Genomic DNA, 18,423 nt, shown 5'->3' on the forward strand with positions numbered 1-18,423 from the left:
GAGTGGCGGCCTGACGCCGTCTATCCTGGGCGTCGTGGCGGAGTGGCTGGCCTTTAATGCCTCCGTATGACGAGTGGTTGGGCGGCGGGGCTGTTTGTCCCTTGTGCCGAGGGGTGGCCTCGAGCGAGGCGGAGATGGCTTACCTGCTCGAGGGTAGATCCGCTACCCTCGAGCGAGGCGGAGATAGCTCACCTGCTCGAGGATAGATCCGCTACCCTAGAGCGAGGCGGAGATGGCTTACCCGCTCGAGGGTAGATCCGCTACCCTCGAGCGAGGCGGAGATTGTCCGGTGGGCCCGAGAGGGACGTGAATGGGCCGCATGCTGGGCTTCATGGAGTCCTTTTCTTTCTTCCAGATTGGAAGGAGGCCGTGGGCCTTTGTGGGCCCAGTTGTCTTAATATGTGTTTGCGTTTTAAAGCGATCTTAGTACCCTGATTAGGGTGTCCCTGATCATGGTACCCGTCAGTAGCCCCCGAGGCTTTGGTTGAATCAGTGGATTCGGCCAAAGGGTGATTTTCCCCTTTGACGTGATCAGTCAATGCCTCGCATCCGCCAGATGCGCCTGGGTGCCAGCTTAGCAGATGTGACAACACGTCGGTCGGGGTGGTACGCCCGTGGTGGGAGTACTTCGAGGCGCGCGCCTCTTTGTTTGTTTGTTTGTTTGAAGGACAAGACGTGTCCGCGCGCTGAGCGGGGCCAGGGCGACGGTGGCGCCCGCTGCTTGGCAGCTGGCACTTTCATCGCGCTGTCCCGTACCTAGGGCCTTGGCCCCGGCGTTCCTGGTCGCTTTGCGGCGCGCTGTTCGAGGGCAGCCAGCCAGAGCCGACGCTGCACCGCTTAGTGTCCAGGGGCTCAACTCCGCTTTATTTCTTTCGGTCGTGTCTCGGCGCGGTGACCGAGGACTTCCTTTGCTCGTGGAGTGCCGCGTCGTCACGGGTGATACAAGCCTCCGCTCTTCGCCAAGCTTGAAGCTTTGTGCCCGGCGCAGCTATAAATAGGGGTCGTGGGGTTCCCTTCCCTCTCCAACCTCCCAACTCTTTCTTCCAGCCTCGCCTAAATCTTGTAATGTTTTCTTTGCCTTTTTGTGACCGGCCCCCAGATGGGGTGGCCTGGCTTTTTTAGGCTTTTGGCGCTAGAAGAATGCTTGCGAGCAGTAGGGGAAGACCGGAGTGGGCGTGCGCTCCATCCCTTAGGTTCAGTGGGATCAGCAGAAGAGCATTGGGCCCGTGGGGTCCTGCTTCTGCAATGTCCCCTAGCCTGAAGGGGGATGGAGACGCCGGACCATGGCGTTAGTGCCAGGTTGGGCGGCTGTTTTTCGTATCATCCCCCCCGGCGACAAGGTTGCTCTCGGGGAGATGGTGCGGAGGGCGCTGTCCGCCAGCTCGACCCCCCGCATGGTCTTCGGTGGAGGAGACGCTAGAAGAAGGCTTGCGAGGAAAGCATCCCGCTGGACCCGTGTGGTCTGGGGGCTGGTCCTCGCATCCCTAGCAGCCTCGCTGTTGCGTCAGCTAGGGGCTCGGTGCCTTTCTTCGTCGCTCGCTCCTCCCCAAGACAGGGAAAATTGCCACGTAGGTGGCAACGTGTTTGTGTCTTTTGATGGCTTCGCGCCGGTAACCGTTTGTAATCTTTATTCGCATTTGAGCAATAAAGTTCCCTTTCTCCTCTGCGGGGAGGATTACCGAGGGTATAGGGGTGTACATAGAGTTACGACCCTCGAATATATGTGAAGTCACCTTAGCGGGGGCGCGTCAGCGCACCCGCGGGTGTAGCCCCCGAGGCCTTGGAGGAGAGTTTGTGCTCGTCCAAGGGCTATAAACGTCGTCCCACTGGGTAGCTTTACTGGGGTGGCCGTCCAGCAGCTTTTTTAGCCGGCATCGGCACTCTTTCAGCCGGCCTCGGCATTCTCAGTGCTGGTACAGTGGCCCGGCGCTCAGCTTAACCATCAGGAGAGCGCGCGTCAACAGCGGAGGGTTTGGTTAGACACGTGGAGCTTCACAATTGACGGTTGTCGACTTATTCGAGGGTGTGGTTTGAACCGTGGTGTGCGAGGAGCCCCCGAGCCCAGGCCCGTGTGAAGGCGTTCAGGGGAACCCTCGACTTCGATTACGACCCTCGTCGCCCTTCCGCAGGGAGGAGGGGTGAAGCGCACCATGCTACCCATGCCCGGGCCGCGAGCTATGGCTGCTTCAGTGAGCTATTAGCGGGTTGTTCAAGCGGACGTCCGTGCCCCATTCGATAGGGGTCGGCTCGTGGTCTATAGACACGTCTCATAAAGCGCTCGCGAGGGTTCGCTAGGCGGGGCTCGAACCCATTCGGTAGGGTTCGAGGGCTCGATGCTCTCCCTCGATGGGATCCCCCTTCTAGGCACCCTCGACCAGCCTTGAACACTGCGTAGGATGTCTCGAACTCCGCATTCAAGGGTAGCTTGTACGGCACATCCCTGCAGTCCCTGACTTTGGTGATCTGGGGCGCCTGTCGAACCCCCTGAAGGGTCAGGCTTCGAACCCCTGATAAGTATGGCCTCGAAATGCGGTTCCTTCGAGGGTAAAGGGACCCCTTGAAGGAATATTCCGTCGTGATCTGAAAACGTCGCAGAGTCACGAGCCACGCGCGCGCGGGTCTTCCACCGGTAGCGGGCGATGTGGCCCGATTTTGTGCGGCGCAGTGTGGGTGCGCCTTTTCAGGCGACAGCCTCGGGCAGACGAAGCGGCGTGGGCGGCGGCTGACGGATGGGATAGCGCAACAGTCACGCCGCGCCCGCCGGTTACCGTGCCGCATTTATTGCTGCGTGCGCGCGTGGGAGACTCCGCGGTCGTGGGGCCCACCGTGGGGCCCATCCGTCAGCGATAACAAAATCTACCGCATTCACGGATGCGCCCGTCATGGTGAATAAATATGAAGAGAAAGGGGATGTTTTGGGTTCACCTGGCCATTTGCCTTCATTCTGCTTCGCCTTCTCCGCCTCCCCTGCATCCTGAGCCCGCAGCCGAGAGCGGAAGGAGGAAGAGAAAGGAGAAAGAGAGAGAGAGAGAGAGAGAGAGAGAGAGAGAGAGAGAGAGAGAGAGAAGGGAGAAAAAGCACCTTAGCCATCCAGAGCCTTCGCTCCCACATTCCCCCTCGAATTGAAGACATGTCGGACATCCAGGAGCCCTTGCCGTGGGGGAAGTCCTCTGCCACCGTGGCGGTCCTGGAGCAGCTGGTCGCCGACCGGCTGCTGCCGCGGAACCCCAACTTGGGGGCGCCGGCATGGATTTCCCTGCACCCGGACGAGACCGAGCCGAAGCCCCCGCAAGGCTATGTCGTGAGCTTCGTGCGCCTCCACGAGCGAGGCTTCGGCGTCCCCGTCAGCAGGTTCATGAGGGCCTTATGCGAGTACTACGGAGTGGAGCTGCACAATTTCAGCCCCAACTCCATCTCGCAGGCGGCGGTCTTCGTCGCCGTCTGCGAGGGGTACCTCGGCATCGAAGCCCACTGGGACCTCTGGATCCATCTGTTCCGCGGCGAACTCTTCGTCGAGAATGCGTGGAACCAGCCAAGGCGGTTTCGCGCACGCCGGTGGCCTGACGCTCCACGTCCGCCCGACCCGGAAGAACTTTTATATCTCAAGCAAGATGATGACGAACAACGCCGGGTGGAGTCGAGGGTGGTTCTACCTTCGGAATTTCAGGGGCGCGCTCCCGGCGTTTACTAACAGAGTTCTCCGGGAGCGCCCGCCGAAGTGGGACTGGGGGGTGTCGCCCCCAGCGCAACAAGCCAGGCTCGAGGGCCTCACCAACGCGCTGGCGCGCTTGGCGAGGAAGGGGCTGACGGCAGCGGCCGTTATTGCGAACTTCCACCGGCAGAGGGTTATCCCTCTCGTGGAAAGGGCCCTGCCGATTTTCGAGCTCACCCCCGGGAGCAAGGTTGAAGGCTCGAGGACGTCAAGCAAGCTTCTCTCCCACACCAACGCCGCCCGGAGGGCGAAGTACGCGGTAGCGGAGTTCCCCCAAAATCCCGAGGATCTTTGGAGGATCGAGATGCGCCCCGAGCCGGGGTATATTTCCTTGGTAAGTTTTGGCTTCGAACTCGTCGTGCGTCGTGTAGTTCCCTTTTCCTAACCCCATCTCGGGCGTGTTTTACAGGGCTTGAGGTGCGGCACCTCGAGGCCCCCGGTCCCGGAACAGTGCCTGATCAATCGCCTCCACGCGGAGAAGATGAAGAGGCGGAAGGACGCGGCGGAGACGAAGGCCGAGAGGAAAAGGAAGAGGAAGGCAAGGCACGACAAGGCGTGCAAGCTCGCTCGCGCGGAGGGGAAGCCGCAGCCCGCCACACCCGTGTCCTCGGAGGAGGACGAGGAGGAGGCTTCGGATGCCGAGGACCACGCTCTGAGGAGCGACGGGGAAGGTGCGGGCGCGAGCCCCCCACCGTTCTACCTTTGGGACGAAGAAGAGGGAGCGCCCGTGGCTCCAGAGGAGCCGAGGGCCGTGGCGGGGTTATCGGCGAATCCCTCCCTCGAGGGTGCGGCGCGGGAGTCATCCCCGCCGGCGGCCGGCGAGGAGACGCTCGCGCCCCAGGTGCTGATCCGTGGCAACGAGGCTGCGGCGGGAGAGGAGTCGTCCGTGCTGGCAGCCTCAAGCCACCGGTCTGACACGAGGGGGGCGCCCTCAGGGCAGTCTTCGAGGGACAGCACGATGCCCCGGGCTCGAAGAAGCGCCACGAGGAAGCGGAGCATGAGTGCTCGATCTGGGTAAGTATTTTGGATTTTGTTTTTGCTACGTGTTTGGTGGATTTCTCGATCCTGATGTCCTTAACTCGCGTCTCTTGATTTCCAGCCCCGGGGCCATTCCCAAAGATGCAGTGCAACTTGCCCCGGCCAAGGCTCTCAAGACCGGGGTACGCAGCACGCCGCACACGGCGCCGCAGCCCCAGCCTGCTGTGGATCTCGAGACGGCGGCCGCGAGGCTATGGGAGGCCATGGCTCGAGGGGCCCAGGCGGCGCAGCAAGCTCGGGCATAGGAGGAGGGTGACGCCGGTCAGAGCGACGCCGGCCAGAGTGGTGCTGAAGCGGCTGCTCAGGCTGGCGATGCCGGGGAGGCCGGCCAGGGCAATTCGGCTAGCGCCGCCCAACCGGACACAGGAGGAGAGACCAGCGGGGGTGCGTAGGAGCGCCCTGCCAACCGTGTGGAGGAGTAGACCCTCGTCTTCGAGCCCTCGAGGGCCGAGGGTGAGGGCGTCGCAGAGGAGGAGACGACGCAAGAGGCGCCGGCGGTGGAAGGAGCCCCCGTTTTGGGGCCCGCGGAGGCCCGGGACGAGGGTACTATTGCGGTAGTGCCCGTGCCAACGGCGCAAGGGGGTGTGACGGCGGTGGTGGAGCTGCCGGACAGCAGCGAGGAGTACGGGGACTCGATGGACATCGACCCCGCTGCTGCGGCGAGCGCCGCCGCACACATCGCCGAGTTCGCGTCAGCCAGCGCGGGCATGCTCGAGGCGGGGACGTCCGAGGGGGGCCATCTCGGGGCGATCGTTCCGTCCGGGGTCCCCTCGGAGTTCCTCCGCAAGGAGCAAGAAGAGGAGGAGGCCTGGAACAAGCAGATGAGCGTCGGTCGCGAGATCTTGCAAGCCCTCGACCGCGCCTTCCAGTTCCACCAGAATGCGGATTACCATGTCAGCCAGGTAAATATTTCCCCCCGAAAATTGCTCGGATTCAGTTTTAGCTTTTACGCGTCTTCACCCACGCCCTCCCCCTTTGCAGCAGATGAGGGAAATCTCGCGCGAAAAGAGGACCGAGATGAACCGGCTGTACTCCCAGATGAGCCAGCTCGGGCAACACAACGCCGAGCTGGTGCTCAAAAATATCGACGCCAACACAAAAATGGCCGATCTTGGGGCGCGTCAGCAGGCGCTGGAGGAGGAGCTAGCGCGGGTTGCTGGTGAGCGGGACGTCCAGAGGGCGGCAACGGAGCAGAAGGCCCGGGAGACCGAGGCGCAAGCTGCCGAGCTGCAGCGCCTTCGGATGGCGCTCGAGGAGAGAGCTCGCGCGGCGGAGGTGCAGAGCTCTGAGCTGCAGCGCCTCAGCACGACGCTCGAGCAGCAGAAGGCCGAGCTCCTCCATAAAGAGGTGGTCGTGGTTGCGCTCACCGGGACCCTCCGGAAAAAGGGCGAGGCCCTCGAGGGGAAGGAGGTGGCCCTCCAGAACATGGGGGCCGCCCTTAGAGAGAAGGAAGCCTCCTTGTCCTCGCTCGAAGAGGCCGCCCGGACCCAGAGGGAGGAAACGCAGAAGAACATGACGGGTGAGTACCTTCAATTTTTTGTCAATTTGTTTCTTTTCGTAGCTGATGTTGATTTCCTTTGCTCAAAGCTGAGGCAGAAGGTTGCGGACGAGACCGCGGCGAAGGAAGCGGTCCACACCGCGCTCACGGTGGCACAGATGGAGTTTGCTGAGCTGGAGCAGACCGCCGTGAGCGTGTGTCAAGAGCTCGAGGGGGAGGGTGCCATCTCGGGCAGTTCAGTGATCAGCCGCCTGCGCGCGCTAGGCGGTCGGATTGCCGAACACGCCAAGAGCACCTTCCGCCTCAGTGTCCTACGGGCTCTCGCCGTGGCCTCGACGCATTACCTCATGGATCTCTAGAGGGTGTCGTCAGGGTACGTCGTTCCCGATGATGCTGACGCGGACGCCGCGTCGGCCATCATGGATGAAGCCGACGCGGCCGCGGAGGAGTTCGCCACCATCCTCGCCGAGAAGCTCGAGACAGACATCCCTCCCATTGCCGAATTCGATGCCCCTGAAGACCCGCAAGGGGGGGATGGTAGCCTATAGGAAAGTTGGGCCTCGAAGCCCATGTAAATAGATTAGTGTCTATATCATAGTCACGCTTTGTAATCACATCCTATGAATATAAAAGATTTTATTTCGTAATTTGAATGTGTGGCCCGTCGAGGCCTTGTGTGTTCGAGCCTGTATTTCTTTACTTTATTTCCGTGTTCTTGTATGCGACTTGGACGAACGTCTGCAAGGGGGTTCGCGTTCATAAGCAACGTAGGCGTAGGGTGGTGAGGGGGGGTGCCGTATCTAGGAGGCGTAGGCAGCCCCACGACTCGGCCGGCCCCGTCCGTAGTTGCTTACGCCTCGCGCCAGTTTTTTCCAAGGATATGAGAAGCTTAGGGTCGAGACAGAAATATTTCGAAAAATATTTGCGACTTTTTGGGGACGTTCGGGGGTTCCCCCCGTAGTAGCCCCCGAGGGAGGCTCGGCTTTGCCGAGGGTAAAGCCGAGTGTACCTCAGTGTCAGCGCGCATCCTAGCCTTCGAGGGCCCAGATGGTTCCCAAAAATAAACCAGTAAAGCGTACTTTATTATTTCGGGAAATTGAAGATGCGAGAAAATGTACAAAAAACTTGAAATTCTAGGGATAGAAGCGACGTAGCTGTTGTATATTCCAAGCGTTGGTGAGGACTTCGCCTTTTTCATTTGCCAGCTTGTACGTGCCGGGTTTGAGCACCTCGGCGATTATGTGCGGTCCTTCCCATGGAGGTGAGAGCTTGTGGCGGCCCCTGTTGTCCTGTCGAAGCCTCAGCACCAAGTCCCATTCGTTGAGGTCTCGGCGCCGGATCCTCTGGGCTTGATACCTTCGCAAGGACTGCTGGTAGCGAGCAGAGTGGAGGAGCGCCATGTCTCGAGCCTCGTCCACTTGGTCCAGTGAGTCTTCGCGAGCTTGCTGGTTTCGTTGCTCTTGGTATGCCTTGAGCCTCGGCGATCCGTACTCCAAGTCAGTGGGGAGAATGGCCTCGGCGCCATAGACGAGGAAGAACAGGGAAAAGCCCGTAGCTCTGCTCGGGTTCGTCCTTAGGCTCCAAATGACCGAGGGTAGCTCTGTGAACCACCTCCGGCCGAATTTGTTCAGCTTGTTGAAGATCCTTGGCTTTAGTCTTTGGAGGATCATGCCATTGGCATGCTCCACTTGCCCGTTCGTCTGTGGGTGTGCCACAGCCGACCAGTCCACACATATGTGGAAGCTGTCGCAGAACGCCAAGAATTTCTTGCCTGTGAACTGGGTGCCGTTGTCGGTGATGATCGAGTTCGGGACCCCGAACCTAAAGACAATGTCGGTGAAGAACAGAACTGCTTGCTCGGATTTGATCTTGCCGATGCCCGATGGGTCGAGCCTCTATCCACTTGGAAAACTTGTCGACCGCCACCAGCAAGTGGGTGAAGCCCTCGGGCGCCTTCTTCAGCGGACCGACGAGGTCTAGTCCCCACACGGCGAACGGCCACGTGATGGGGATGGTCTACAGAGCATGGGCCGGGAGGTGTGTTTTTCGAGCATAGAACTGGCAACCCTCGCAGGTCCGCACAACGTCGGTGGCGTCGGCGACCGCGGTGGGCCAGTAGAAGCCTTGCCGAAACGCGTTACCTACGAGAGTGCGTGGCGTGGCGTGATGGCTGCAGACGCCAGCATGGATGTTGCGGATCAGCTCCTTGCCCTCGGGGATGGGGATGCATCGTTGCAGGACACCCGAGGGGCCACGCTTGTGTAGCTCGTTGTCGATTAGAACGAAGGACTTGGCCCACCTGGCGAGGCATCGCGCCTGAGCGTGGTCCGAGGGTAGAACCCCTCGAATTATCCAGTCAAGGTATTGGATGCGCCAATCTCGCGAAGCGGGGGCCTCGTCAACTTCCATTGCCTCGGCCTCGCCCGCGGAGGTGGTGTCGAAGTCAATGTCCATGGGCTCGAACTCGTCCGCCGGGAGGTTCCCGCCGGAGGGCCCAACGGACGAGGGGCCTGACTCCGTCGGGTCCTTGAACTCAACGGAGGGCCTGATGATGTCTCGAGCGAAGATATTCGGGGGGACGGTGGTCCGCCCCGACGCGATCTTGGCTAATTCGTCGGCGTCCTCGTTGTACTTGCGCGGGACATGATTGAGCTCTAGGCCGTCGAACTTGTCTTCGAGGCGGCGTACTGCGTTGCAGTATGCCTCCATCTTCGGGTCGTGACAGCTAGACTCCTTCATGACTTGGTCGACGACGAGTTGAGAGTCGCCGCGCGCATCGAGGCGTTTGACGTCGAGCTCGATGGCGATGCGGAGGCCACTGAGGAGGGCCTCATACTCCGCCATGTTGTTAGAGGCGGGGAAATGCAAACGTATCACGTACCGCATGTGTTCTCCGAGGGGTGAGAGGAAGAGTAGGCCTGCTCCAGCGCCGGTTTTCATCACCGACCCGTCGAAATATACTGTCCAACATTCGCCCTGGACTTGCGGTGGAGGTAGCTGAGTGTCCGTCCACTCAGCCACGAAGTCAGCCAAGATTTGGGACTTGATCGCCTTGCGAGGGGCGTAAGTGAGTGTTTCTCCCATCAGTTCCACAGACCATTTGGCAATTCTACCCTCGGCTTCCCGGTTGCGGGCTATCTCTCCCAAGGGGAAAGACGAGACCACGGTGACGGGATGAGCCTCGAAGTAGTGGCGCAGCTTGCGCCGAGCCAAAACCACTGCGTAGAGCAGTTTTTGAATCTGCGGATAACGTGTCTTAGTTTCAGACAACACCTCGCTGATGTAGTACACCGGTCGCTGGACGGGCAGAGCATGACCCTCCTCTTGTCTTTCGACCACGATCACCGCGCTGACCACTTGGGTCGTCGCAGCTACGTACAGATAGAGGGGCTCGCCGTCCGTAGGTGGTGTGAGAATGGGAGCTCGAGTGAGCGATGCCTTCAGCCTTTCGAGGGCTTCTTGAGCTTCGGGGGTCCACGTGAAGCGCTCGGTTTTCCTCAAGAGTCGATACAGGGGTAAGCCTTTCTCGCCGAGACGTGAGATAAAACGGCTAAGGGACGCTAGGCATCCCATGACCCTCTATACCCCCTTTAGGTCTCGGATCGGTCCCATCCGAGTGATGGCCGAGACTTTGTCAGGGTTGGGTTCGATGCCCCGCTGGGAGACAATGAAGCCCAAGAGCATGCCTCGAAGCACCCCGAACACGCACTTCTCGGGGTTAAGTTTTACCCCTTTGGCTCGTAGGCAATCGAATGCGATCCTGAGATCAGCAACCAGGTCGTCCGCCTTCCTGGATTTCACAATGATGTCATCGACGTATGCCTCTACGCTGCGCCCAAGATGATCTCCGAAAACGTTGAGCATACACCGCTGGTATGTGGCTCCGGCGTTTCTGAGGCCAAAGGGCATCGTAACGTAGCAGTACATGCCGAAGGGTGTGATAAAAGAAGTCGCGAGCTGGTCGGACTCTTTCATCTTGATTTGGTGGTAACCGGAATAAGCATCAAGAAAGGATAGGAGTTCGCATCCCGCAGTAGTGTCTACAATCTGATCGATTCATGGCAAAGGAAAGGGAACCTTCGGACATGTCTTATTTAAACTAGTGTAATCTACATACATCCTCCAGTTTCCACTCTTTTTCTTTACGAATACTGGATTAGCTAGCCACTCGGGATGGAATACCTCTTTGATGAATCCGGCCGCCAGAAGTTTCTGCAACTCCTCGCCGATCGCCCGGCGCTTGAGCTCGTCGAAGCGTCTTAGGCACTGCTTCACCGGCTTGGAGTTGGGTCGGACATCAAGAGAGTGCTCGACGACCTCCCTAGGTATGCCAGGCATGTTCGAGGGGCTCCACACAAAGATATCTGCATTGACGCGGAGGAAATCGACGAGCACCACTTCCTATTTGTCATCGAGGGTGGCGCTGATCTGCAACGCCTTGTCGTCGAAGTGGCTCGGATCGAGGGGCACCTTCTTGATACCCTCGGCGGGTTCAAAGCTCCCGGTGTGTCGGTGCGTGGAGTCCAAGGCCTCGCTCGCCATTTTGTCGAGGGTGGCTGCGAGGGCCTCGTCCTCCGCTTGAGCTTCCGCGCGCTCAACGCACTCAACGTCACACTCATAGGCGTGCTCGAACGAAGAGCCGATGGTGATGACGCCCTTTGGACCCGGCATTTTGAGCTTGAGGTAGGTGTAGTTGGGGACGGCCATAAACTTGGCGTAGCAAGGACGACCAAGGATGGCATGATAGGACCCTCGAAATCCCACCACCTCGAAAGTGAGTACCTCCTTCCGGAAGTTGGCTGCTGTGCCGAAGTACACAGGCAGATCGATCTGGCCGAGGGGTTGGACTCGCTTCCCCAGCGCGACACCGTGGAATGGCGACTTGCTGGGGCGAAGCTTGTCCAGTCTGATCCCCATGAGCTCCAAGGTGGGGGCGTACATGATGTTGAGGCTGCTGCCTCCGTCCATGAGCACCTTGGAGAAGCGGGTGTTGCCGATGATGGGGTCGACAACGAGCGGATACCGTCCCGGATGCGGGACGTAGTCGGGGTGGTCCTCGCGGCCAAAGGCGATGGTATCCTTCGACCAGTCGACTTAGGATGGCGTGGCTTTGGTGACGGAAAAGACTTCATGGCGCTCACGCTTGCGCTGCCGAGAAGTCATATTCGTCGTTGCTCCTCCAAAGATGAAGAAGGCGTTCTCCACTGGGGGGAACTCGTCATCTCCAACTTTGTTGCCCGCATCCTTCTTCTTGTCTTCGTCGCGATGCGCGACGCGGTTGTAATACTTCTTGAGCATTTCGCACTGCTTGAGGGTATGATTGACCGGGCCCTTATGGTAAGGGCACGGCTTCTTGAGCATGTCGTCGAATTGGCCACCACCACCTCGAGGGGGGCCTCGAGGCCCTTTGCGGTCTGGGGCGGCAGCGAAGGCCTCCTCGGAGTCCTCTGCCCGCCCCGACTCACGCTGGTTCGGTGGGACCGGCTTCTTTCCCTTCCTCCCCCGCTTCAGTTTCTTGGCGGGGGCATTGGGCTTGACGCTACTGCCCTCCGCGGGCGCATCGTCCTTGCGCTTGCTCGATTTGTCGTCGAAGATGGCACCAACAGCCTCCTCGCCGGCGGCGTAGTTGGTGGCAGCGTCGAACAACTCATTGGTGCTGACGGGTCGGCTTCTCGCAAGCTCATGCACCAGGTTCCTGCACGTCGTACCCTCGAGGAAAGCGTTGATAACCTCGACATGGGTGACGCTGGGGAGCTCGGTGCACTGCTTGGAGAAGCGTCGCACGTAGTCACGCAGGGACTCGCGGGGCTTCTGGCGACACCCTTTGAGGTCCCAGGAGTTCCCAGGGCACACGTACGTGCCCTGGAAATTGCCCACGAAGATATGGACCAAGTCGACCCAGTTGTGGATCTGATCCGCAGGCAGGTGCTCGAGCCATGTTCGTGTGGCGTCAGCGAGATGAAGAGGAAGGTTGCGGATGATGACCGCGTCCTCCGTCGCACCGCCTAGCTGGCACGCTAGGCGGTAGTCGTTGAGCCAGACTGCAAGATCAGTCTCGCCCGAGTACTTGACGAGGGTGTTAGGTTGTCGAAAGCGCGGAGGAAAGGATGCAGTTCGAATCTCCCGGCTGAATACCCGGGTGCCCGGAGGCTCCGGGGACTCACCCCTGTCGTGCTCGGGGTCGAAGCGTCCACCCCGTCGAGGGGTGTACCTCCTGCCATCGATGACGTTGCGGGCGTCGCCGTCGCCAGCGTGCCCGCGAGTGTCACGGATTCGCTCCCTTACGGGAACTCTTCCGATGCGCTCGTGCACCGAGGGTGCCCTCGCACCGGGTGTTACGGCTACCTTGCCCTTCCGTGCTGGTGGTGTGTGCACAGAAACCTTGCGGTCCTGGTGTGCAGTCCCACCAGGCGGCTCCGGGGCCTTCGAGCGCATACGAGACGCAGAACTCTCGGCCTGCTGCACGGCAGCTTGCTCGATGAGCTCCTGTGCCTCGCGGCACAGGTTGCGGCCCGAAGGCGTCGATGGCTCGGGCATAGCTTGAAGTAGATAGGCCGCAGCGACGAGTTTTTCGCTGGCCGTTTGCAGTTCCAGAGATTTGTCGATGTTGTCGTCGGCCAGGATGCGCTCCCGGGCAACACGTCCCGCCGCCTGGGCATGTGTACCACGCGCGGTACGCTGCTGCTCAAGTGCGGCGCGCAGCTCCTGGGTTTGTTGACGCTGCTCGTTGAGCTTGGCTTGAAGCTCTTTGAGATGCGCCAGCTGAGCTTGTCGCGCCGCCAAGCTTGACGAGGAGGGGGCCGCAGGACGGACCACCGGTTGCTTTGCCCGCGTGTCCGCCCCGGCGTCCCCGTCGTTGCTTAGGGCGTTGTCGTTCTGCTCGTCCGCAAGGTCCACCATGAAGCACTCCCGGGAAGGATCGAAATCCCCCTCGCTGGAGTCTTCGGAGCAGGTGAGGCAGTAAGCCGTCGCCAGCTGGAACGAGCGAAGAGCGTCGGGGTCACGAACCCCGAAGTAGTCCTCGGCCTCCTCGGCCGTGAAGTTGTTCATGAAGAAGTTGACGTCGTCGGCGATCGAGCTCGCCGTCTCGGGGTAGGATTCGTCGAGGGACGACGCGATGAGGTTGCGGATCGATAGAAGATGATGACCCGGCAGATCCTCATACTCGGTGAAGTTAGTGCTGATTGAAGAGGCGTAGGTGCGAGCGGCAGTGTTGCGCACCCCGAAGGGGAAGGGCGAGGGTGGAGTCGAGCCCTCCCTGGGAGGCACTAGCGCCGCTGCAGGTGATGGTGCCGGCGCAGATGACGCCGAGGCACGTGATGATGAAACGGTGGCCCCGTTGGCCGTGATGCTGAGTTGCGACATGCCAGCCTCGACCCACGTGGGGGAGCTGTGGCGTGCCGCGCGACGCCGCTCCGCGCGTGCTTGTCGCGAGCGCTGACCCGAGCGCCTGTCGTGCCGGGCCGGCGAAGTCGGGGCGATGGGGTTGCGTCTGGGCGAGAGGAGCCGCATGAGGTAACCATTACCGGTCGCTCTGAACTCGAGACTCCCGAACTAGATCACAAATCCAGCAGGGAGCGGATCCGAGATGGTACGGTCCTCAATCGACACAGGCGGAGGCTCACTTTCCATAACTTCCATATCCATAACCAATCCATCTCCGCCCGGTCTCCATTTTTCCTTTCTTTTTCGCAAAGATTCACTCTCCAGTAACTTTTTCATAAGTAACAAGACCTATATCTCACGAGTGACAGGAATCACTCGCCTTCTACCGAATCCTAATTAAGCATTGCAGTACTAACGACCTGTATACTAGTAGATTGACTGAGGAAACCTAGGGATCATGCATCTAAGGTTCCAATCAACTCCTAGAAACCTAAATGCACAATAAATATATAACAAATATTGAATACTGAAATTAAGGGTTATGCACCGGGGCTTGCCTTGCAAGTCAGCGGGGTTAGCGACTTCTTCAGAAATGGGTTCGACGGCGTTCTCCTGCTGCTTTCCCGCTTGCGGCTCCGGAATCGGTTCGGCGATCAGCTCGTGGGCGACTTCGCTCACGGTGTCTACACGTATGAAAAGATGCCATGCCAGAGTCAGAACCAAAGTAGCACATGGACGCTCATGATGTGATGCATTTTGAAACGATGCAAAGCCATGCAGTTCAGAAATTCAACTTGTTTTAGCCTGAAGTGTTTCCTTCCCAATAACAACTACTAAACTTGCTTAGAGCAGCATGGATTAAAACAGAGGCTTACTTTGCTGAGGTAACACATGCATGAAACAATAATTAACTAACAACAGTTATATAAAGTAAAGAGTATAGCTAGGGGGAAACTATAAGCAAAACCCTAACTTGCATACATGCTCTAGCAACAAGAATTTACCAGCTCAACTTGATATTGATAAAACATGCCACATAAATTTTACAACATTTATTGCTGCTAACCAAGCATTTAATTAACCCTAGCAAGGTATCTGAAACATAAATAGATCTACCCAAAAGTGCATAGCAACATGCCCCATAAATTTTACAGTGGGCTACCCATGAAAGGAGTAAGCCACTGCGAATTTTTCATAATTTTTAGAGCCCTAGAACAGCCGGTAATAATTAAACTAGGTTAAACACAAATTGAATTTTTAGCAGGGGCAAAAGCATCATTTCACAAGCACAAGTATTTTTCCTCTGAAGATCTTGATTTTAGAAACCTAACAAATTTATTTGGCATTTTTCGCATTTTTCTGCATTTTTCTAGCAATTATCAAACTTTCAGCCGAAATAACAAAATAATAAATAACTTCACCCTTAACCTCTGACCCGTGGGCCCCACTTGTCATTGGAACATAGAGAGCAAAAGGGGGGCTCCCCTGTTCTGCTCTGTCGCCTGCCCCGGCCGCGCACGGCGCCGGCGGCGCGGCGCGCCTGCGCGAGCACGGCGGCCATGGGCCGGCCGGCCAGCAGGACAGCGTGGCACACGCGCAGGGAGGCCGGCACGGCCGCGGCCCGTGCGCAGGGCACCCCGGGGCGGAGATAGGCGGCGGCAGCACACAAGGCCAAGGGCGGCGGCAGCTTGCGGTGGCGTTCTGGCTGGCGAAGAAGGCGGCGGCCGTGGGGCTGGGCGGCGCAGCGCTCAGGAGGGTTCGCCGCCCTCGGGGCGCGCGGCGATGGCGAGCAGGCCCACGCAGGGGCGGCGCGCGGCGTGCGCCGGTGGCGCAGCAGGGCATCCGCGGCGGCGCTCCGGCTCCGGCGGTGCGGGATTCGAGCGGGGATGGGGTTGGGAAGGGAGAGGAGAGCGCGGCCGAGCTCACCGTGGGCACGAATCGAACGGAGGAGGGCCGGGAGACGGGGATCGACGGAGAGGCGGAGCTCCGGCGAAGGGCAATGGCGGCCCGGTGGTCTGGGGGCCCGATTCGACCGGGGTGTGGCTCGGCTGAGCTTGGGAACAGGCGGAGGAGGTGGAGGGCGAGGTTGCACGGCTTGGGGCGCGAGGAATCGAGGCACGACGACGAGGATGGTCGGCACGGCGGCCGGCGATGGCTCTGTTCGAGCTCGGCTCAACCCACGCGCTTGAGGAAGGAGAAGAGGAGGAAAAACAGACACGGCTCCGGGGAAAGGGATAAGGACGCGTCTGCACGTCTGCGCGGAGAGCGAGGATCGACGCCGGCCGACGCGTGGAGTCGCCGGCAGTCGGTCACGGCAAGCACAGTAGCGAACAGCACAGCACAGTGATCGTTTTGACTAATTTTGACCGGACTTTGACCAATTGAAACTCAAAATTCCATATAGGAACTTGAAATTTGGCCAAAATAAAAGTTGTAGAGGAAGAAAAGATCTACAACTTTGCTTTTGGGCGATAGTTGATTCGAAACTCAGGTCATGGAGAAAAACGCGCTCGAACTCGGCTAAACCGATGTTTACCGCGCGAACTCGATTAACACTAATGATCGTGATTAACCCTGATTAGCGATTAAGCATGATATTAACATCAAAACTAACACCGGGGTGTTACAACTACGAGACTCTTGCCTAGACACAGCAAGAGGGAGTACCCCAGTCCTGGGGTACTGACACTAGTTTTCTGCTGCTCACGCTGCCGGCGCCCCTCCTTTCCCCGTCGTCGGCGCTGCTGACCATCAGGACGCGCATCAAGCGCCCCCCACCGCGACGATCTGCTAGCACCCCCGGGAGATGTCGATCTCCACCGGGGGCGCGCCCTCCACCACCTCTCGGCAGATCGATGGATCTGCCGGTCCTCTAGTGTTGCGGCAGATCGATCTAATCCGCCGCCGTCATCGTCAAGCAGCAACAGTTCGTGAAGAACCTACCCAGGTGTCCTCGTTCGCTGGCCTCCCTCCTCCTGCTCCTCCAGGCGGATCCGCGCAGGCCTCCGCCCCTGCCTGTCTCCGCCGCCGGCGGGTTCCGCCCCGGCGGATCTGGATCCGCGCCTTCCACTCTTGGCCACGCGCCAGGCTCCCTGGGCGGCCATGCACCCCTTCCGCGCGGCTCCTCCTTGGCCGGGATCGACTGCAGCCGCGCCGTCTCCTCCCTGGCGGGGATCAGCTGCAGCCGCGCCGTCTCCTCCACCGGCGGTGGACCGCTCCGCCCCGGCCATCTACCCCGTTGCTCCGAGCTGCCTCCACTCCGCCAGGCCTTGGCCCGTTGGCGGCCGCGGCTGGCCACGCGCCTCCACCTCAGCGGGCTCCGTCGCCTCACGGCGGGCGGCTATGCTCTCCCTCTGTCCACAGCTCCTCCCTGGCGGGGATCCTGTGGGCCGACTCCTACCTGCCGCCCCACCCCCTTCCATCTCTGACCGCCGCTTCTGGTCCCCTGTTCTCTCCTTCACCCCTCTGGCTTCTTCTCTCTCGTGCGCTATGTGCAGCCGTGAGAAAAGAGATAAGGGGGTGAGGGGAGTCCAATGCTAGAAACACCTGGAGGTTCTACACAAGAAGTTGCTACTGCTTTATTTTATGGTTAGTTTCTTTGATCTTTTACCCGATCAGTGATTGGGATTGCGTCGCCCATCGCCTGTCGACTTCGCGCCTCTACTTCAACATTGGCATCGACTTCACCGGCTTCTTCCTCGACTACGACTGTGTAGCATGGCAAGTTGGACGGCGCCCTAGGGGACGCCCGTCTGCACCGCCCACCTCGCCGCTTCGTCCGCGTGTCGTCCTCCGCCGGCTCGTCGTCGCCTCCACCGATCGGGATGCCTCCGCCAGCTTCGCCCATCGTTGTCTTGCCTCACGCTACTCGGTCTGATCAGCCGATGTGCATGATCCACCCGGTTCCCGTGACGTCCGTCCTCGTCGAGCACGCCTTTCACCGAGCAAGGAGGGTTGTCGCTGCATCGCCTCTTCGGGCAGCAGTGGCGTCACCCCATGGTCTTCTCCGCTGTTGCTTCCTCACCGCCGCCGACCACATCCCTGACCTCATCGTCGACTTGTCGCTGTGCGTCCCGCGCATGGTCTTCGTCAAGCTATATGGGTTCTTCGTCATCTCCTTCGAGCACCGCCGCCGCGCAATCCAGATCATTCGGCCTTGTGCTAGAAAATCTGGGTTCCCCTCCTCGCTTCGTCTAGCACAACCACGTCGACAGCGTCGCCATCTCCTCCCCGACTACTTCGTCTACTCCAACAACAGTAGGCGTTGGCACCTTCTACCCCGCCTTCTTCTGCGCCTGCGACCGCCATGGAGGCCTTCTCTGCTGTTCCCCCGGCGACGCCGTCTGGTTTTGCATCATCCCTTGCACGTCCGGTATTGGCAACACCGGTGCGTGCCCATCGTCCCCGATGCGTTCCCGAGCCTGGCAAACTCGGGCATGTGTTGCCTGATGGCCTGACTGCATCGACTTCGGCATCGCTCCCTCTACGACTGCCTCGATGCGTCGCCATCTTCGTCTCCGGCGTCTTCTCCATTACGCCACCACCATGGCGCCTCCTCGTGCGCCCGCGGCTTCATGTGCGGCTACCTCATCTTTGTCAACCTCGACAACTCTACGTCGACCACGGCTATCCTATGCACGGCATCTTCGACCATGGCTCCTCGTCCTCCAGCTCGGCTACCTCGACATTGACACAAAGGGCTATCATCTGCATGAGGCTTCGCCAGTTTCTCTCCAGTCGCAGCATCCGCACCACACCGACGTTATGACTGCGGGGGGATGTTAGTCCA

The sequence above is a fragment of the Panicum virgatum genome, chromosome 4N, assembly GCF_016808335.1.
Source record: "Panicum virgatum strain AP13 chromosome 4N, P.virgatum_v5, whole genome shotgun sequence".
NCBI lineage: Eukaryota > Viridiplantae > Streptophyta > Magnoliopsida > Poales > Poaceae > Panicum > Panicum virgatum.